This window comes from Tenrec ecaudatus, chromosome 17, assembly GCF_050624435.1.
Source record: "Tenrec ecaudatus isolate mTenEca1 chromosome 17, mTenEca1.hap1, whole genome shotgun sequence".
Classification (NCBI taxonomy): domain Eukaryota; kingdom Metazoa; phylum Chordata; class Mammalia; order Afrosoricida; family Tenrecidae; genus Tenrec; species Tenrec ecaudatus.
Genome location: NC_134546.1, coordinates 61,356,522 through 61,378,326, shown reverse-complemented (window position 1 = coordinate 61,378,326; position 21,805 = coordinate 61,356,522). Strand labels below are relative to the sequence as shown.

Below are 21,805 nucleotides of genomic sequence, written 5' to 3'. Positions count from 1 at the left end.
GCCTTGGGTCAGGCACACCTCAGTCCCCAAAGTAACAGCCTTGCTTCTCAACACGTGCAAGAGGTTTTCTGCAGCGGATTGACTTAATACAATGTATCGTTTCTCTGCAGCGGATTGACCCAATACAATGTATCGTTTCTCTGACGGCTGCTTCTGTGAACATAGATTGTAGAGCCAAGCCGAGATGAAGTCCCCAACGCCTTCAGTTTTTTCTCTGTTTACCATGATGTTACCTATGGGTCCCGTTGTGAGGATTTTTGTTTTCTTTACATTGAGTTGGAATCCATACTGAAGGCTGCAATCCTTGACCTTCATCAGCAAATACTTCAAGTCTTCCTCACTGTCCGCAAGCAAGGCTCAGTCATCTGCTTAGTCCAGGTTATTTGTCAACCTTCCCGCAATCCGAATGCTGTCTTCTACATGTAATCTAGCGTCTCCAAAGATTTGCTCAGCATCCAGATTGAATAAGTAAGGTGAGAAGGCGCAAGCCTGGCACACACCTTCCTGCCAAGTAAGCGGACAGGACAGGTGTTCCATGCATTTTCTCATTGAAGGCCTGTATCCAACCCCATGAGGAAGCACAATTGCTATCCCTCCTTGACAGGGACTGGGGCGCTGTGAATAACATATACGGGCTGAATTATGTCCCTGCGAAATCATGTTGGACATCTGTAGCCTCTAAATTGACGGCTGCAATCCCATTTGGGAGTGGGGTCCTGCGCCCCTCTGTGTGTTTCTCTTAGAGCGGCAGTATGTAGCTGCTTATGAGGGGAGACCAGCCCCTGACGTGGACCCAACCGTCAGCTGCCCCCAGGGTTTAGGCCATCGCCACCGTTTAGGAGTTGCCCGCCGACCAAGTGTTGTCTCGGGGCAAGGCCACTGACCCGGAAGGGCAGGGCGGTGCTGGTGCGTGCCGTGTGTCCCTCTCAGGCATGGTGCCAGGTGATTGACATACGGCATTTCATTTTCCTCTCCACCGTCTTCCATGTGGTTTCTGCAATGATGGCAGTGCTTGGGGAATACAGATTCAAAGGGAAGGGGGTCTCTAGTCCGTCACAGCTCTGCAGCCTTACTGGACCCGGAGGTGCTGGGGGTGGGGTGGGCAGTGCACCACGGGCAGGATACATTGGGTTCTGCTTCTGTTCCCCAGTGGAACATGGGCTGTGCACCTGGGTTCCAGCAACGTGCATGGGAGGCAGCTCCTGGGCCCACCCTGCGGAATTCTGCTGAGGAGGACAGAAAACCTGGAAGGGGGATGGCACGGCCCTGGGCTTACACTGCCCTTGGGCAGGGGCAGGCCCGCTGAGCAGGCAGGGGCATGAGAAGTCTGGACAGCACCTGGGCTCTGGCTCCAGGGGCACAGAGACCTCACAGGGCCAGCATGACCTCATGGCACAGAGGACAGGCCATGTCCAAAGACTCGAAGGGCTGTTACTCTCTCCACAGCTCCTTTCCTTTCTTTGAGGTGCTGTTACCGGAGTCCTGCTGGTGCCGTGGTTACGTGTGAGGCTGCAATCCGCGAGAACACAGTGCGAAACCACCACACGCTCCTCAGGAGAATATGGGGTTTTCTAGTCCTGCTAAAAATTAGACTCAGAAACTCACAGGGGTTGTTCTACCCTGCCTTATCGGTCGCTACGAGTGGGCATCAACTTGCTAGCAGGGAAGAATGCTTTTGGCTGCAAGGAACAGGAAAAACCCAGCAGCAGCCACAGAGCAGCGTGCAATGTACTGAACTAGAGGCCTAGGGGGCGAGGCCCTCAGTGGATTGAGGATCAAGATTCTCTCCTCTCACCATTCAGGCTTTTTGATCTTGAACTTGACACCTCATAGTCACAAAATGACTGCCACAGCTCCTGACAGCACGTCGCATTCTCAAATGCCAACAAGCAAGAAGCAGGGCATCGGCCAGGTCGTTGAGAATGAGCCCTGGGCCAGGGGGCCTCTCCTGCCGTGGAGGGGAGCTGGGACCATGAGCATCCAGCCTTTTCAGCCTCTGTGATGGAGGGGGGAGGGGGTAAGGGATCAGCAGCATCTACTGTGCCCCCCTTGTGTAGACATCTGTCCTACTGCTACCAGGAACCACTCATGGTCATGGCTGAGAGAGTTCTGAAGTGAGGCTTGCACCCCCAGCCCAGTTAGTCACGACTGCCCGCTGTGTGCAGGACACTAGGGGAGGCTCATAGATGCAAGTTGCCCCAACAGGTGGGCACAGCTACCCCCAAGTTTTCGACAAGTTTTAGACAAGTGACTGACTTGTTCACACCTCGTAAGTGATAGAGGGAAGATTTCCCAGGTCCATCAGACTTAAGCATCCCTGTTCTTTCTAACCCTCAAAGCCAGCATGTGGGTCCACTGGACAGCCTTCCAGAGAAGATAAGGCCTCCCCATGAAAAGAGAACCAGTCCGAGATCGTTCCATTCTGTGGAAACATTCCATTCTCTTTGAATTCCATCCCCCACAAACTTTCTGAAGTCTCTCAATGCCTAGGTGCAGGCGAGGGCTGCAGCCAGGAGATACTACAGGTGCTCTGGAGAAGGTGGCCCTCAGGGACAGGATGGCCAGGGTGCTATCACAGGCCATCCACTAAACCCTGGACACTGGCCACCATACCGGAGCAAGTGCTGAGATATCTGTGCAAGGAGGGCGCTGCGCCTCTTCTTAGTGGCCAGGCATGACCGTGCCCACAGCACGGTGGACAGGGTGCCAGGACAGTCAGAGGTGCAGTCCAGGGAGAGCTGCTGTTGCCCGCCCCCATCACTGGATTGGCTCTAGAACAGAGTTCTCAACCTGTTGGTTCGTGACCCCTCTGGGGGGCGAACAACCCTTTCACAGGGGTAGCTCAATTCATGGCAGTAGCAAAATTATAGCTATGAAATAGCACTGAAAATAATTTTATGGTTGGGGGATCACCACAACATGAGGAACTGTATTAAAGGGTCACAGCATTAGGAAGGTTGAGAACCACTGCTCTAGAAACAGATGTTTTATTTGTCCGGGTGAACTAGAGAAAAAAATCTAGGGAGACTCATATGTGCTTCAGAGAGAGTTTTATATCAAAGAGTCATTGTACATTAAGAAAACATCCCAGCCCAGTCCAGATCAAGTCCACAAGTCCAGTATCAGCCTATATGTCCGATACCAATCTATAAAGTCTTCTTCAGGCTCATGTAACACATGCAATGATGCCAAATGCAGGAAGATCAGAAGCCAGTGGGTGGAAAGTCCTGTGGATCCAGTGGTGGTGTGAGCATCCAGTGCTGTTGTGGATCTCAATGTGGCTCCTCCAGCTTCAGCTCCAAGGCTCTAGTGTAGCTCCATGTGTCTTGTCATCAGGAACACCAAGCAGAGAGTGTGTGTCCCCGCTCCAGGGAGGAAGATAAGAGTTCCCAGAATCCTCAGGAGAAGGCGATGCCCACTCAGACACCTCATTGGCTATGGCTTAATTGACAGGCTAGACTCCACCCCTTCTCAAGTTGACAGGAGATGATGTCACTGCCACAGATGCTCTCTGATGACATCACTAAAGGAGACTTGTTGTAAGGACACACACGAGGGTACAAATGGTCAATGTGCTTGTCTGTTAACCAAGAGACAGGCAGTGCCAGCCCACCATTTCCCAGGAGAAAAGTCTAGCCATCCGCTGTGAAACAGCCACGGCATTTGCTGGAGCACAGCCCCGGGGCTGGCCCGCGTGGATGCACCATGGTCGCAGTTGAATCCTGCCTTTTCTCCAGGCAGGAGCGTGATAGGAGTCTGCCCTCAGGAGCTCCCATCTCAACAGCACAGTTGGACACCCAAAGCCTAGGGTGATGTTTGAAGCGAAGAGGGGCGCAGCACCCCCCGTTAGGCTGTTTGTTGTTCATGACCACCTGTGGGATGGAGATGTGGCTGCTCCTAATTTACCTCCCTGCTTCTGGGGCTGCCCTCTTATTTCTTTTGTCAGTAAATATTTTTTTTTGTATTTGTAACTAGCCCACGGGCTAGGGAAGCCTTGAAGTCTGTTTCCATGCTACTTTTCCTCCTTTGGTAACCACTCAGACCAGTGCTTAGATCTGATGGGGAAGGAAGCTGGAGGGAGTTCCAGCCTGTGTTACCTCTTCTTTCCCCCTTTTATTTGTGAACTCTAACACACAAAGAGAAAAGTAGACATATTAACTCATAAAAATAGAGGCATTGACCTATGTACATATAATTATATGACAAACAATACATTGAGGTAGTGAACAGGCTTTGGGGTCTCTGCTCAAGCCCCCCCCTCAATGCAAGAACACTTTGCTCTAACAACCTGGCATGCTGTGATGCTCACCCTCCCAGCACAATCGCTGAAGACAAATGGGTACATAAGGAAATGTGGTGAAGAAAGCAGATGGTGCCCAGCTATCAAAAGCTAGAGCATCTGGGGTCTTAGAAGTTTGACAATAAACAAGTGGCCATCTAGCAGAGAAGCAACAAGCCTGCATAGAAGACGTACACCAGCCAGTGCGATCATGAGGTGTCAATAGGATCAGGTAACAGGCATCAGAAAACCAAAAATAAATTTTAAAAAAAACACAACATATTGCTGAGCACAGCAAGGGGGTGTCGGAGCAGACCCAAAACTCATCTATAAATACCGGGACATCCCCACACAGAATGGCCACAGGAAGGGATAAGTTAGGCACAGCATAGCACCAATGAAACACAATGTTCCTCTGGTTCTCTGAAGCTTCCTCACCCCCACTCTCATGACCCCAGTCCTGCCTTTCCGTTCTGGCTAGACCGGAGCATGTACACTGGTACAGATAAGAGCTCACAATGCACAGAATCCAGGTCAGATAAACCCCTTAGGAACAGAAATGGGAGCAGCAACACCAGGAGGATAGGGGGAAGGTAGCGGGATGAGGGAAGAAAGGGGGAACCGATTGCAATGATCAAAACATAACTCCCCCCACCCCACCCCTGGGGGGTGAACAGCAGAAACTGTGGGTGAAGGGAGATACTGTAAGATATGAAAATAAAAATAATTTATAATTTATCAAGGTGGCACAAGGGCTGGAGGGGGGAGGGAGGGGGAAAAGAGGAGCAGATACCAAAGGCTCACATAGAAAGTAAATGTTTTATAAAATAATGACGGCAACATATGTACATATATGCTTGATACAATTGATGTATGGATTATTATAAGAGCTGTAAGAGCCCCCAATAAGTAATCTTTTTTTAAAAAGCAAAACAAAATGCCATCACCCAGCCAACTCAACAGAACAGTGACCACCTCACCCACCCACTGCCATCAAGTCCGTGCCAGCTCACAGCAGCCCACAGGACAGGGTGGGACTGCCCTTAGGAGCTTCTGAGACCGAACTCTTCATGGAAACAGAAAGCCTCATCTTGCTCTGGAGGATCAGCCAGTGGTTTTGAACTGCTGACCTTGAGTTAGCAGCCCCCCCACCCCACTTATAACCACTACACCACCAGGGCTCCTTAGAACAGTGACTCTATCCCAATAAACCCTCCAACTACCTCCTTTTGTTCTCCCCCTTCCTCCTTCTCCCTCCCCCGCTCCCCCCACCCCCCGCATAGCTTCAAAGTCGTCTTCTCTTGGTGCAGAAACCATTTTTCTTGGTGTGTGTGTGTAGTAGTAGTAGTAGTAGTAGTAGTAGTAGTAGTGCGTCATGCAGCACTGGACTTCATGAGATGGCGAACTTTGTTGAGCATAATGTCTTGTTCGACAGCTTCGTCATTGCTTTTCAGAGTTACATACTATTCCATTGTGTGCATGTATGTACCGCCTAAGTGTTTACTTATCCATTCCTCCGCAGATACATTTTTGGGTTGTTTCCATTCCATCGTTGGTGTCTCACTTCTGAAGTAGTTTGCAAGGCCCTGCATTGCGTAACGCCAGAGGCGCTGTCACATGGTCCAGTCTCAGGGTCTTACCTGGCGCCCCTGACCACTTGGTGAGCCAAGGAAACATAGACCATTTCCTCCCAAGGGGTCCCCATCTGGCAGGGTCCTGGAGAGAGAGAAAGTCAAGCCAGTCAGCCCAGACCCGTGAAGCCAGAGTGCAATCTGCAGAACCATTTAAAGAGCCTTGTATTGAAAGGGCTCTGCCCCTTGGGGGGTCATTTGGCTCTCAGTTGAAGAAGTTCAAAAGGCTTATCTCTCAGCGCTCCAGCCCCTCTGGCTTGTCCTCCTTTCCAGATGGCCTCTGGGGAGAGGGCTGGTCAGGGTTGATGTAACCTCAGATGGGGATCATGCTTATGGCTGAGGACTGGCTGGCCTGGCCCTCGGCCCTCGGGGGCGGTGGCTGCTGAAGCCTGCAGTGGGTTAGCTCAGGGCTCATGATGCTCTCTGTCCTGTAGCCCAGGCCCATCGCCAGCCCCTCCCCAGGCCTTGCTGGCCTTGCAGGCCTGAGCCTGGGCAGCCTGCCCGAAAGCCTCTCATGCCTTCCCTTCACCATGGCAACGTTGTGATGCCTGTGGTTCCCAGGCCTGCCACGTCTCTCCTGGTGGTGTGCAGGGACTGCCGCCTTCTCTCCAGCACCCAAACACTGACGCGGGGTCTGGAGGGCCCCCCAGCCCTCTTAACCTCTGGAGGGGCTGTGTGGTTAGAAACCATAATGTTCATTTCACAGAGATCCCAAGTAACAGAGTGGCAGAGCCCATAGGATGCTACAGGGCTGTCATCTTTTTGAGAATAGGCAATTCTCCCACAGAGCCTCACGGTGGCTTTGAACTGACAACCTTTTGGTTAGCAGCCAAGGGCTTAAGCGTTCTATTAGCAGGGCTCACCTAACTCTATGGAGCTACGTTTATTTGCCCCAGAGCTGCTCTCAACAGTGGCCTGTCTTATTCCAGAAAGCTGCCTGAAGCCCGCCTGCCCTGAGGACTCACCCATCCCACCTAGCAAAACCCACTCTCCTTCCTCCTCCTGGCAGCCCCAGGCAGCGAGCAGAAGCAGGATGTGCATCTCAGGGAGCTTCCTCCTCTCTCTCCCTTCTCATTTCCACAGCCCTTCAGGCTACACGCCTGGGCTTTCCCCTTCCGTGGAGGTCTGGCCAGGACCCCTTTCTGAGCAAATCAGCCAGCCCAAACCCACCATTTGCTGGTAAGGGGAGGTGGGCGTTTGGAAAAGTCTCTCAGCAAGTTTGATTTTGGGGACTCCTGCTGTATCTGTAGAGACAGTAACTGGATTAAATGGTCTCTTGAGGGTCATGGCAGTGGAGGGCAGGGGATGTGAGGAGGGAGTAACAATGACAAAGAGGAAGGAATGTTCTAGAATTGATTGAGGTGATGATTGAACCACTGAAATTGTATGATATGTAAATTACATGCCAGTAAAGTGTTTTTTTAAAGGCTACTATTGTGTGGCATAGTGGTTATTAGTTGGGTTATTAACTGCAAGGTCAGCTGTTTGAAACCACCAGCCCCTCCATGGGAAAAAGACCAGACTTTCTACTCCTATAAAGCATCCAGGTCTTGGAAACCCACAGGGGCAGGTCTGCCCCGTCCTGTAGGGTCGCTGTGAGTTGGAATCAACTCGTGACAGTGAGCTGTGGAGTATTGTGTTGCCCTGGGTGTTGTAGTGGTTACACATGATGCTGCTAACCACAGGGTTGATGGTTCAAAGCCTCTCCAAGGGAGAAAGTTGAAGCTATATGTTTTCCTGTACAGGTTTGGCGATTATGTTGCTACAAAGTCTTCTTGTGACACCACCACTGGTTTGGGGGGGGGGGCGGAATGTCTGCTCTAACAGTCCCAGCGGTGTGGAGAGGACCCTGCTGGGCTATGCAGTGGTCAGAGGCTCCAATCACCAGGGGCTCCACGGGAGAAGGAGGAGGGTGTCTGCTTTTTTCAAGATTCGCAGCCATTCTCCTCTGTCCTGAAGGGTCACTGAGGAGGAACAGTCAGAGCAGTGGTGGGTGTGCGGATTATCTGCCTAAGTAGACGCCACTCCCAGGAATAAAGTAAGGTCACAACTCGGAGATGCAAGAACAACTAAAAGTAAAACTCACTAATGCATTTTTAAAATTTTTATTTTTACATTTTATTAGGGACTCATACAATTCTTATCACAATCCATACATATACATACATCAATTGTATAAAGCACATCCATACATTCCCTGCCGCAATCATTCTCAAAGCATTTGCTCTCCACTTAAGCCCTTTGCATCAGGTCCTCTTTTTTTTTCCCTCCCTCCCCGCTCTCCCCTCCCTCATGTCCCCTTGGTAATTTATACATCGTTATTTTGTCATATCTTGCCCTATCCGGAGTCTCCCTTCTCCCCCTTCTCTGCCGTCCCTCTCCCAGGGAGGAGGTCACATGTGGATCCTTGTAATCAGTTCCCCCTTTCCAACCCACTCACCCTCCACTCTCCCAGCATCGCCCCTCACACCCTTGGTCCTGAAGGTATCATCCACCCTGGATTCCCTGTGCCTCCAGCCCTCATATGTACCAGTGTACAAACTCTGCCCTATCCAGCCCTGCAAGGTAGAATTCGGATCATGGTAGTTGGTGGGAGGAAGCATCCAGGATCTGGGGGAAAGCTGTGTTCTTCATCGGTACTACCTTGCACCCTGATTGACCCATCTCCTCTCCTAAACCCCTCTATGAGGGGATCTCCATTGGCCGACACTTGGGCCTTGGGTCTCCACTCTGCACTTCCCCCTTCATTCAGTATGGTATGTATATATATATATATATATATACATATACATACATACACACACACATATATACATAAACACACACATCTTTTTTTTTTTGCATGATGCCTTATAACTCGTCCCTTTGGCACCTCGTGATCACACAGGCTGGTGTGTTCTTCCATGTGCGCTTTGTTGCTTCTGAGCTAGATGGCCGCTTGTTTATCTTCAAGACTTTAAGACCCCAGTCACTATCTCTTTTGATAGCCGGGCACCATCAGCTTTCTTCACCACATTTACTTGTTCACCCACTTTGGCTTCAGCAGTTGTGTAGGGAGAGTGAGCTTCATAGAATTCCAATTTAATAAAAGAAAGTATTCATGCATTGAGGGAGTGTTTGAGTAGAGGCCCAAGGTCCTTCCACCACCTTAATACTTAACCTATAAATATAGACACATCGATCTATTTCCCCATCCTCCTATATATATTTGCATGTACATGTCTTTGTCTAGACCTCCATAAATGCCCTTTGACTCCTAGCTCTTTCCTCCATCTCCCTTGACTTTCCTCCTGCCCTACCACCATGCTTCGTCACCACCTGGGCTAGAGTATACCTCTTCTCTACGCAACCTTATCCTTGATCATTCCCAACAGGCCTGCCACTCCCCCCTCTCTACCATTTTGGGTCCCATGTTGTTCCCTTGTCCCTGTGTTTGTTAACACCACTTCCTTACCCCCACCCCACCCCACCCCCACCCCAAGTCTCCCCGGAACTGTCGGTCCCGTTGTTTTTCCTCCAGATAGTTCATCCAGCCTGTTCCCTTCAGACAGACCTGTGGAGACACTAACATGCACAAAAACAAGACAGAGGAAAACAAAGCAACAGTATACAACCAGACAACAAAACAACAAAAACAAACCACTGACAAAGAACAAAACAAAACACTTCACAAGAGAAAAGCTTGTAGCTAGTTCAGGGATCGTTTGCTGGCCCTTAGGAGCGTTTTCCAGTCCAGTCTGTTGGGGCACCACGCCCTGGCCCCTAAGTCCACTTTCAGCATTCCCTGGGGACCTTGCCACTCCCTTCCTTGCTGTTCCGCTGCACTCCCCCAGTGCTTTGCCTCGGTGTGGTGGGATCAGGTCAGGTGCAATTCCCACACTGTGTCTCCGGTGCTGTCCCCTGTATCGCCCTTAGTCACTGAGGGGCATCATTTCTCATAGTGGGGCCAGCCATGTTGTTCACTCTGTGGACTGGCTGCTCTACTCAGGAACATCATCCTCACGGCCTGGTGGGCCAGGCTGTGCTCCACTCTCTCCTCCTGCCCCTTCATCTGCTCCCGTGTGCTCTGATCAGATATGTCCATCTCCCGGAGCTGCAGAGTCAATGTAGTCCTTTGGAACAAATTCTTTTCGGGGGAGGGGCAGGAATCCACTTAATTTTTGGTGCTGGGGCCAGCCTCCCAGAACTCTCCACTGGTTCCCTACTCCCCGCCGGGATATTGCATTCACTAATGCATTTTAAAAAATAAAAATTACCCCTTTCTACACTTCCCTCTGTCCACTTCTCCACCCTGGCCCCTACCTTCGTCACCAACTCCTGGCTCGAGGTAACTGAGATTCAGACCCTTCAGGTGGTCTCTCTTTTATTATGTTGTTATTGTTAGCCTTTTGGTTTCTTTGTGTTTTGTTTTGTAAGTTTCTCGGTATATGATGTCCAGGATGGTGACTCCATAGAGACAGTAGCTAGAGTAGTGGTTTCTTGGACTCACGGCAGGTGAGATTGTTAAAGTTTATTGTGCCAACCTGGCCAATAAACACATGTGGGGTTAATTGAAGGGCAGAGAGATAAATGGCTCTGTGAGCCTCGGCTTTCTAGTTCTCCGGTCCCTTGCTTTGTGATGGTCGGACCAGGGTGCAGCTGCCTTAGCCAGTTCCCTGCTTCAGCTGGCAAGGCTCACTTCCTGCAAGACATCCCCAAGGAGAAGCTGCATAGATCTACCCCGATGCAGCCCTGGGTGCTGGAGCAGCCGTGTAGAGATCCCTGCCAGCGCTGAGATGCTTACATGTTTACTGATTCGGCTTTCTTCCTGCAGTCAGCATCATTGTGTCTGTGTTGTGAGATGGAGGAGGATTTTGTGGATTGGTGTCAGACATATGGGTTCATGTTGGACTTGTGGATTTGGGCAGCACTGGGTTGGGATGTTTTCTTGATGCGCACTTACCCTTTATGTAAAACTCTCTCTTACACATGAGTTTCTGTGGATTTGTTTCTCTAATGTACCCAGACTAACACAACAAAGGAGGTTGGGGGGACATGAGGAGCTAATAACAATGGGGACAAGGAAGAAGGACATGCCCTAAAAGGGATGTGGTGGCCGGTGTACAACTCCTCTTGATGTGACTGAACGAGTGAATTATATGTGGAACTTCAAATGAGAGGAACCGATTGGCTTAGTCATTCATTCACCATTGTGTCTAGTCACTCTTACTGGCCAGAGTTTGGGCACTGAGCCCTGAGCAGCCTATGCGTTGGCTGCCCATGAGTCGGGTGACCACTTCTCAAGGGTCATGTGGCTCACAATATGGCCACCTAAGGTAAGACTGCGTCCCTTGTGAGTTTGAGCCCCAGAGGGCACGTGGGCCAAAGGCAACAGGAAGGCCGCCTCCTCCTTCCATTTCCAAGCGGACTGGCAGCTTCTCTTTTAGGAGTAGCGAGTGGAAGGCGGAGACCATCAAGGAGCAGATGTCAGTTTAAGCTCCACACCTCTCTGTGCCTGGGACCTGGCCTGGCGCCCGCCTCTCTGTGAGCACCTGGTGCTCTGCCCTCATTCGTGCACGCGATGATGAGCCTGGCCGTCTGGATTTCAGCTGGTTCGCTTGGGGAGCACTGGGAGATGGTATCATTGAGAGATAATGGAGGCCTGTCTTCCAGCAGAGATACTGTAGTGTAGCAAGCCAGCTGGCCTCTCTCCTGGGCTTCCCTGACTGTAAGATAGATACATCTGTAGGGAAGGAGGAAGTCCAAGCCTCGTCACCTTGTTCCCCAGGGACAGTTTATCAGCCCTCACCTTTGGGTGCTGTAAGGTGATGGGTAGATTGCTAAGGACTGGGTCTGTGAGGTGGGTGGGCTGAGGCTCCCTGGGCTGCAGGGACCGACCAGTAGAAGGCACTTGGAAGACTGCTGGACCAGTGGCCCAGTCCTGGGGCCCCGTCGCCCACTCCCACTGCCCCTCCCAGCCTGCACACTGTTGTCTGAGCAACGGTGCTGCTGGGGTGGTTCTGGGTTGGCCAGCTGCTCCCCGGGAGAAAGATGGGGTTTCTGCTCCTGGGAAGTCTCAGCAACTAATGGGCAACTCCGTGCTGTCCTATTGACTCGCCAGGAGTTGGCATGGACTGGATGGCAGGGAGATTGGTGGGGAGTTGGGGGTGGCACCATAGTTCAAGTGCGTGGTGCTAACGGAGAGGTCAGCGGTTTGACCCCACCAGATGAGGCAGTCTGTTTTCACCAAGACTTGACAGCCTGGAAAACCCTATGGGGGCGCTTCTGCTCTTCCCATAAGGCCCCGATGAGCTGTCATCGACTCAGTTGCAGTGGGTTTGCGTTTGGAGTTGATTGACAGGAGCCTGTGATGCTAACCAGTTAGTGAGCTCAGCTGCTCACAGAAAGGTGAGAGGTGCAGTCCACCCACAGGTGCCTGGAGAACCACTTCCCAAATCTTAACCATTGAATCCTGTGGGGCACAGCGCTACTCTGGCACACACAGGTGGCTGAGAGGCACTGTGGACTGGCAGTGGCTGGTTTGGTTTGGGGTTTATGGACAGGAAGCCGCATCAGCCTGTGCCGAGTCTGCAGTTAGGAGCCCCGGGGTGCTCTGGGGTGGGGGTGCCTGGTGAGTCCGATCCACAGAGGAGAGGGAGCCTGCACTGGGGGAGCACCTGGGTGTGGACTCTGTGCTTGGGGACCCCAATTCCCCCAGAAGCCTCAACAGTGCAACCACATGAACAAAACTAACCCCACCCCCAAGGGGGCCAGGAAGAGAGATGGGATAGAACACCATGGAAAGAGACTTGGGCTGAGAGCAGGAAGGCTGGGCTGTATGCAAGCACCCGTATTTGAGCTGCAGGGTACACAGCCTTATGCTTGGCAGCCTGGGAGAGCAGAAGACAGCCCTCGGGAGAGAGGGACCATGGAAACATCTGGGTAGCAAGATGTGAGTGGGCTCCAAAAAATTCATGGAAAGATGGAATGAAAAGACAACGGAATCTTTCCACGGACTTTCTGGAAGCCTCTCCACGGTTCACATTTCACAGGGCACTTGCTTGTCCTCCCTGCTGTCTCACTGGGCCCTCCTGCTTATCCGAGGAATGCAGTGTGACTTCTGTCCCTGGGACAGGACCTCGTGAAGGTTACGGAGCTGGTGCGGACCCTGTGGGGGCTCAGACCCAGGGCTCCTTGCACTGCCATTAACGAGCTGAAGGGTGGCTCGTGAACCATCTCCGAGAAACTTGTTAGAAATGCAGATTCTCAGGTCCCACCCCAAATTAGACGCTGGGGCCCAGGAATCTGTGTTTCACCAAGTCCTGCAGATGCTGCGGAGGTTTGCGAACCAAGGAAGTGGGGGTGGGGCTCTGGCTTGAATGGGATGTCCGCCACCCACAGGAGGGTGTCTTGTTAAACTGAAGACCAGTGGTTCTCAACCTTCCTCATGGCACGACTCTAACACAGCTCCACGTTGGGGTGACCCCCAACCATGAAAGTAGTTTCATTGCTACTGAGTTACTGTCATTTTGTTCCTGTTATGAATCTGGTGACCCCTGTGAAAGGGTCGTTCGACCGCCCCCCCCATGGGGTCACAACCCACAGGTTGAGAACTGCTGCTGTAGACGCTCCTGCAGGTCAGGATGGGGGTTGGGATGGGGCTCGGGATGCTGTAATTCTGCCTTTCCAACTAGCTCTCAGTAGCTAGCTATGGTGCAGACCAACAGACTGCCCGGCAAACAGCAACGAGAGCTAGCAGAGGTCGCCTGGGTGACTGGTTTAAAATGCAGATTCCCGGGCCCCTGCTAGAGAATGTGTGTCTGCACGCCTGAGGTGGGGGCCCAGGAAACTGCAATTGCACACACGCCTCTGGTGATTCTAGGCAGGTGGCCTGAGACTCAAGCTTTGGGAACTCCTTCTCTGGAGTTCTGGCTGACAGACCGTCCTGCCAGCCTTACTTTCACAGGTGGTCTCCCCTGAGGTCTTGCCAGAATGTAGGTGAGGGGGCTACAGCAGAGGCCATCCCTGAGCCAGGGACATCCTCAGCTCCTCCAAATGGGTCAGGAGTCTGGCGTAGACCAGGCGCAGTGGCTGCACATAGAAACCATCTGTTGGGCCTGTGCTCTAAGCTTGCCTGGCAGGGAGCACAGAACCAGACCCGGGAGAGGGGGCAGGCACTTCCTGGGAGGAGCCTGAGAGCTGCGCTGCCACTTCCAGCCCTGAGCATGCTCACTGGGTGGGTTGCTGGGTGCTCCACATCCTGTCCCCAGGGATAAAAGGCTTGCCCAGTGGACTGGGAGTCAAATGACCTTGCTGTATGACCTTGGACAAGTCACTGCCCCTCTCTGGGGCTCCAGCTATCAAAGGAGAGGCTGGGCTTCAGTGGACGGAGTGGCCCTTCTCTGCGTTGGCAGGCGGGCTCTACGAGCACCCTTAGGCGCTGGTGCTAGTTTTCTCGGTGGGCATCACCTTGGTTCTCGGCTTCGCATGAGAAAGAATTCATGCTGAAGTCTGGTTTGTCATCCAAGTGGGTTTTTCTAAAGGACGGAAGAAGGTTCAGGTTTGACCGTCTCAAAGGAGTACACGATCTTTCAGGGAAGCATGCCAAATTGTGAGTAAGCCGCGCTGGGGCTCGTGTGCACGGGCAACCTTGTGGGACTGCGTACCAGCGAGCGAGTGGCCTGGCCGAGCACAGGTACAGAAGCCGGGTGACAAGGAAAAGGGACTGCTTTCCTGCAGCCAGGGTAACTAAAACCGCTGCCTGGGAGGCGGGGTAGAAAGTAATGGTTGACTCACTGGCTGAATCAAGCCCACCTGGGCCTCGTTTGGGGCTTCCCAGGTGTAGCGCCCACCTGGCTTGGGAGGCTTGAATTGGAGCATGCCCAGTTAAGGTCTTTAGAGGCGTTTAATGCTCACCTGATTCTCTTCCAGCCTCCTCTATGGGGGCCTTCAGGCTTGGGAGGGACAGCCCCCACCCCTATACGGCTACCTAACCCTGGGACCCCCTGAAGGAGAAGATTGGGCCCCAAAGTAGCCAGGCTTTTTCTTTACTCACTTGCTGTCCAGTTGGGCATCTGGCCCTGCATGTAAGGGAGTAAACAAGGTTGTGATCTGAGAGTGTGGGGCCCCAGGTCTGCTCCTCCTTCCCGTGTTTCATTCATTCATTTAGTGAGCATCCTTCAGCACATGCTTTATAAGCCCCGGGAACACACAGAGGACTAAGACAAGGTCCCCATCCTCAGTCACGCCCAGAGGTAGCTAGGAAACAGGCCTGGTGCCGAATCAGAGTCCAGATCCCAGCTCTTCGACTTAAATGACCTTGGACAAGCCCAACTGAATGTGTATTTGGGGACAGTCAACTCCTACTTGAGGATGTGTCAAGGACCACAGAGTGTCATGAGCATATATTTCTCTGCTCGCCCTGAGAATATAATTTGTGTTAGCTACTGTTACTAGCATGGTGGGCCAGGAACAGGGGGAGCACAGAGCAGGACCTGGGGTTTCCAGAAAGACTTCCGGGAGGTCGGCAACCTCAGGAGAGCAAGACACAGGAGGCCTGCAGCCCCCTTTTCACATGCCCAACCCAGCCCAACAGAAAAGGCTTTAGGGGTTCAGGATGGAAGCCTGGTCCAGGAATAGACTGTGTATCTTGCTGGGCTTGTGCTGGGTGATGGGCAGGTGGCAGCATCTGTGGTGATTCTGGTTGTAAATCATCTGTATGCTCTCATCCCCAGACTGGAGAAGGTACCATCCCAGCCATGCCCATCCCTGCTTGATCCGCTCCCCAAGAACAGGAGGGAAATAAGACGAAGCTGGCTGGGAGAGGGGACAGCCTCATGGCATGATTGAGAGTGCTGAGGGGCTTGCCCAAGAGCCCTGGAGGAGAGCTGGTCTGATACCCAGAAATCCTTGCTCATGAGGAGCAGGAGACAAGTAGTTGGTGGCCAGACCGTGGCCTTCCACAGTTAGTCCCTGCACATCCCACCAAGAACACACAGGTGTGGAGATTCAGGCTGATTTTTCTCTTCTAGGGCGTGGCTTTTGGGGGCTAAACAATGTTTCACCCGAGCAGCCAGGTGGAACTTGCTGGGATAACGGGAATGTTCTAGAGTCTGTGTTGCCCACTGAGGCAGCCACACGCCACATGTGGCAATACAATTAGTGGAACTGAGGAGCTGAACTTTTATTTAGTTTAGTTTTGGTTAATCTAGATTTAAACAGCCCCAGGTGACTAGTAGCTATCATATAGGACAGCACAGGTTTAGCCTGCTCTTGGCTGCACGAGCTAGATGTGTGCAGATGTTGACTTCACACATCCCACTGACTTCACAACCCACTCTCCAAGTGATGCTAGAAATCGCTAGGCTGGGGGTCCCGGAGATGCTAGATGAGCACAGTGGTGAAACTCGCACTGCCTCCCAAGGTCTATCTGTCTGTGACCACCACCTTTTTCTGTTGCCGGATTCCCATTGCTGTTTAGCCCGACTCCAGGTCCATTTATGTGGGTAGCTTGAAATCGGAGGTGACGGGAGCAGTCAGACCACAGAAAGTGGCTACAGCTACAGACCAGGGCCTCCCCACTCAGGAAAGCGGGGTGCTAGACACTTACCAGCACATCTAGCTGCCCTGGCCCCTCGAGCAAGTAGCCGGGGGGCTTCAAAGAGTTGGTGAGCAAATGGGATGAAACGATAGTGAGATTTTCCCCTCGTGCTTTTGAAGCCTCCACGTGCTCACTAAGTATTTATCTCGGGCCACGCACAATGGGGGCACAGCAGTGGAGCAGGACAGGAACACTCCCCGAGCTGGCATTCTGGGCAGGGGCGAGCGTAAACCCAGATGAGGAGCAGACACAGACGGTTGCTGCTGATGCTGGCTCGGTCGGGATGGACGGAGGAGGGCTCATGGAATGAAGGCCTGAAGGAAGGAGAGAACTGGGTACGCGTGGAAATGTGCCAGGAGCGGAGGCCAGCAGGCTCACAAGAACCCCACCTTAACTGTAAGGGACCTCGGTTTCAGGGGCTTGTTTGCTGAGGTTGGGTGGTCTTCCCAAGGCCGTATGGTGGAGCTAGGAGTGGAGGGTCCCCCACCTGCCCACAGAACCCCTCCCTGTGGTCACTGCGGTGCTCTGGTAGGAAAATGAGCCCTGACGTACAGGTGAGAACCAAATCAGTGAGGCCGCTGCCTGCACCCTGCACCTGTGCTGATGATGGCTGTGTGGTAGGGTGCAGAGAACGCAAAGGCAGAGCCTCCTGGAACTTTCTAGGCACCCAGAGAGCGAAACGCAGTAGGGGGCATTGGAGAGAGGACACGAGTGGTCCAGCTTCTATGCTGGGAATTTCTCAGACGGCTGCAGCATCTTCTTGGAAGTCTTGGAAGGCCGAAGAAAACCAGCCTCCTGGGCTGGGCAGGGAAGTCCGGCCCAGACCCCTCCTGGGGAAGGACAGGAGCAGAGGGAGCCACCAGCAAGTTAGTGGCTGAGCCTGCTAGAGTGCCGCTGTGCCAGGCCATGGCGCTGTCCTTGTGTGGAAGTTCCCAAACTGGGTTCCATGTAGCTGCAGGAGCCTCAGGACAAACCTTGGGTCCTGCTTGAAGATGGCCCCAGCCTTCTTTCCAACTTAAATGCAGGAACCCCCAATTCTGCTTGGTTTACATCTGGAGTTCCGGGGACTATTTAATTTAAAGGAGGATTTCTTCCTTTCTTTCTTTTTTCAAACGGGAGGGTCTGAGCCCCTTTATTTTACAGAGGAGGAAATTGAAGCATAGAATCTGCTGCTTACCATTGCCCGGGCCAGTGGGCTTCTTGGAGCCCTGGGCGGCCCCGTTCTGTGTGCATACCTCCTGAGGCACACTGAAGCAGAGCTGACTCAGAGACGGAGGGAGAGAAGGTGCCAGAGGTGTTGACCACTCCGTACAGCAGCAGCTTCCATCCACAAGGCGCCTCTCCATTTACAGAGCCCCAGGGAGCCCTGGCGATGTAGCAGTTATGCCTAGGACTAACCTTAAGGTCAGCAGTTCGTAACCACCAGTTGGTCTGCGGGAGAAAGACAGGGCTTTCTACTCCCATAAAGAGTGACAGGCTGGGAGCCTCCCGGGGCAGGTCACCCTGTCCTACAGGGTCGCTGTGGGTGGGCAAGACTCCATGGCAGGGAGTTGGGTGTTTGGGTTTTCTTTCCCTGTGTGCTACTGGCTCAGCCTCCTGCAGTGTCCAGGACACAGGTGTGCTTGTTGCCACATTTCCAGGAAGAGGACACTGGGCCCTGGAAAAGCTCATGGCCCAGTCCAGAGTCTAACAACACACGCCGGGCAGTGGCTCTCTTGAAGTATCCAGAGGAGCCACCAGGCAGACCCCAGGGCAGCTCCCAGCAGCCTCCTGGACCCCCAGCCCACTCTTCCAAGCATGCTCCTTGCTCCCCGGGTCTGCGAGGTAGCATACCTCACCTGATCCAGACACGAGGGGACACAACCCACCCTGGTATACTTTGATGTCCCTCCCGCTGCATTGTCATCTCAACAGTGTGCCCGCTGGCCACCCACCATAAATCATTTTGGGGTTCAAGAGCAGGATGCATCAGTGGTAGTTACAGAATCTGTTGTCAATTTGAGAGCATTAAGAAAGAGGGGGTGGAGTTTAGCCTATCAATCAGGTTGCAGCTTGATGACCTCATTTGGAGGTGCTAAGGAGATAAATAGCTTGCCGGATCCAGGCAGGACACAGGCTTACTCCTTGGGAGACATTTCCGTTGACAAGACACATGAAACTACCCTAGAGCTCTGGAGCTGGAGAAGCCACATGGGGAACTCTGCCAGAGCTGAGATGCTTATACCGCCACTGAATCCACAAGACCTTCCACCCACTGGTCTGTGATCTTCCTGCATTTGGCGTCATTGCATGTGTTTTGTGAGTTTGAAGAGAACTTTATAGATGGGTATCAGACATATGGCCTAATATCGGACTTATAGGCTTGATCTGGACTGGGCTGGACTGTTTTCTCAATATTCAATTGCTCTTATATATAAAGCTCTTCCTTATAAACATATGACTGTCTCTATGAATTTGTTTCTCTAGTCCACCCAGACTAACGCAGCTTCCATGTGGCATGTACATCGCGATTCACCCATAGGAGGAAAGAGCTGGCCGGCATTGTTTGAGAGGCTAGGAGAGCCATTGAGCTCGGAGATGACTGATTCCTCCTTCCAGGCCCTCCCCTTCTCTGAGGGAGATGGAGATAGGCCCAGGCCCAGGGAGAGGCCGCCAGGGAGCAGCCCAGCAGCTGTGCACATCTGGAGGAGAGGCCTCTGCCTCGCTCCTCTTGACCTTGGACCAAGTCAGCCCAGTTCCCTCTTCCTCGTGGTGGGTCTGGCCTGGCCTCTCCCAGGAACCCCTTCATCCTGGGAAGCCAGAGACCTTCCTTTACAGAAGAGGTGGGAGAGGGTAGAACACCATGCACTTGCTTACAATCCTATGTCCCGGGAGCTGGGTGACGACATCCTGCTTTAAGATCACAGATACAGAGGTTGAGCTTACAGCCGCACAGCCAGCAAGTGGCAAAACCAAGGTGTGTCTGATTTCCCACCTACCACACAGTGCCTTTGAATAGAGCGCCTACCCTGTGCACCGTGAAACAGGTGGGGAGAGCCAAGAGCTGGAGTCCACAAACCCAATGAGGAGGAGATGGTGCCGATTCTGATGGGAACATCCCTCATTCTTGGCTGAGGTCCCAGCTCTGATATTTTAAAGTTTGTGACCGTGGGCAAGTGTCTTCACCTTAGGCCACGTGGGTCTCAAATGAATCACAGAAAAACAGCAGGTCCCCCCACATCAGCTCGGACTTACAGCAACTTGTGTGGGCAGAAGGGAACTACCCTGCTGGGTTTTTTATGTCTGGGGCCTTTCAGAAACAGAACATCGGGCCCTTCTCTCGAGCAGGGATGTCGGGTGGGTTTGAACTACTAACCTTTATGTTCGTAACCAAGAGCTGAGCCATCGGCACCCATCGGGAACTCTAAGACACACATCTGTATGGCATATTTTAAAGGGGCTTGTGAAGGCTGCATGGTGTGTCCACCGGGCACTGCGGGGGTGGGATAAGGTGGTGTATGGAGATGGGAGGGCTTTCTGGGTGGTTCTATGGGGATTCACTGTGTATGTGGTGCTGCCAGCATCCAGGGGCTCACTGGGTACTCCTGATAGCAGCACTGAGTTTAGAAGCCTCGGTGTCTGGTGCCAAGAAGCCTGGAAGAGATGGAGCGTGCATGATTGGGAGGAAGCACTCAGCGGATTGGCTGGTGGGGAGGAGGCGGGGCTAGGAAGAGAAGAGGGCCATGGTGGAGAATAAATACGACCCTCCTACTGTGGACACAGGGGCGGACATCAGCCTGGAAAGGAAACAGAACCTCAGCAAACTGAAGCCGTGTTCATCTAGGGAGGTGCCTGGGGGCTGCTCTGTCTTACACATCTGAGGACCAGGAGGCCGTGCCTGGCCTCGGCTCCTGCCCGCCCCCAACACTGAAGGACTGTGGGAGCCTGGACTGGCCCTAGGGAGGGTTGGGACTATGAAGAAGGCCGTGCATTTTGGAAGATCAGCAGTTTATAATGAACTGGTGGAGAGAGAGTAAGCAACCCACCTGGAGTTTAAATGAAGAGGCCCAGCACTGAACAGCAGCATAGCGGTCCCAAGAGGAGGAGGAGGTGGCGCGGGACCTGATGAGAGTCACTGTCACTCAGGGCTAGGGCACCCTAGCTGGGAGGCAGTGCAACCCTCCTTTCACAGATCTGTCCCGGGAGGCCGCCGCAGGGCTCCCTTATAATAACATGTCTTGATATGATATCACGTCTTTATATAATAAAGTTGATCTCTTCAGTCAGGACTGGAAGGGCATCTAATGTCGCCCTTTGTTCCACATTGTCCCTGACCAAGGTTATCCACCTAAATCTTGCACCCTTCCAAAGATGTGGCACTCACTACCTATCAAGGCAGCTGCTTTTCCCTTCTTAGGCAGCTCTGACCAGTAAGAAGTCCTTTCCTCTCATGGAGCTCAAATGGGTCTCAGCCTTGTGCCCAGGGGTGCTGGCAGGTTCTCAGAAAGTGTCCCCTGCTCTCACTTTGACCAGCAGGGGCAGAGCCACCAGAAACTGGGTGGGGCTTTAGGGACAAAGGGCCTGATTTCAGGTCACTTCTTGGTCACTGTCATTGATTTATTTTGGAGGCCTGGGCCATTTCTGCAGTCCATCTGCAAGGTCTCTACCCATTGGTGGAACAAGCAAGAGTCTTTTCTGCTCCTTGCATGTACACCCATGCCTCTGACCTCAGAGTACAGCCAGGCCTGAACAGAGGGCAGGAAGACCAGACACGCTGCTTGATCTGGCCCCTCCTGGCTTCCAATCTTCTATCTCACCCCCTCCAGAGCAGACCCTCGCCTCTGGCCAGCCCAGTCCCCTCAGTGCCTCCTGCAGGGTCAGGAACATACGTGCCCACACTATCCCCTTGCCCTTTCTCCACCGGCTTCTACTCCCAACAGAGCCAATGGGGACATCTTTAACCTGAATCTCATCAAGGCCATAAGCCTGACTCTTCATATTTACAGGCAACACAGGGGTGATTTCAGTGGTGCCACAGGCAACCCTGGAGATTTTTATAAGACAACCCGCCTGGTCACGCCAAAATTTCAATGTTATGTACACACACACATACACACACACGTGCACAGAGAGACAGACACACACACATGCACATACATTTGTAGCTGTTAGTGATTATCCAGTTGGCACCCCGCTCACTCAGGGTGACACCGTGTACAACTGTGTGTGTGTAGCTGTGGCATATACATAACATACACCCTTAGATGTTCATGTGTGTCGATAGCGTGCGTGCATGTGTGTGTGTGTATGTGAAGGCGGCTCCCATCCACTCTCCAC

The 21,805-nt window shown here is 52.7% G+C and overlaps 1 protein-coding gene and 1 non-coding gene across 2 annotated transcripts in view; one reads left to right on the top strand and one right to left on the bottom strand.

The window, feature by feature from the left end:
* CORO2B (coronin 2B) overlaps nt 1-21,805 on the top strand; it is a 171,469-nt gene that overhangs the window by 64,644 nt on the left and 85,020 nt on the right. The window lies entirely within an intron of this gene.
* Nucleotides 3,960-4,080, bottom strand: LOC142431223 (small nucleolar RNA SNORA61). The gene has a single exon (XR_012780763.1). It is a non-coding gene; the product is annotated as a small nucleolar RNA SNORA61 (small nucleolar RNA).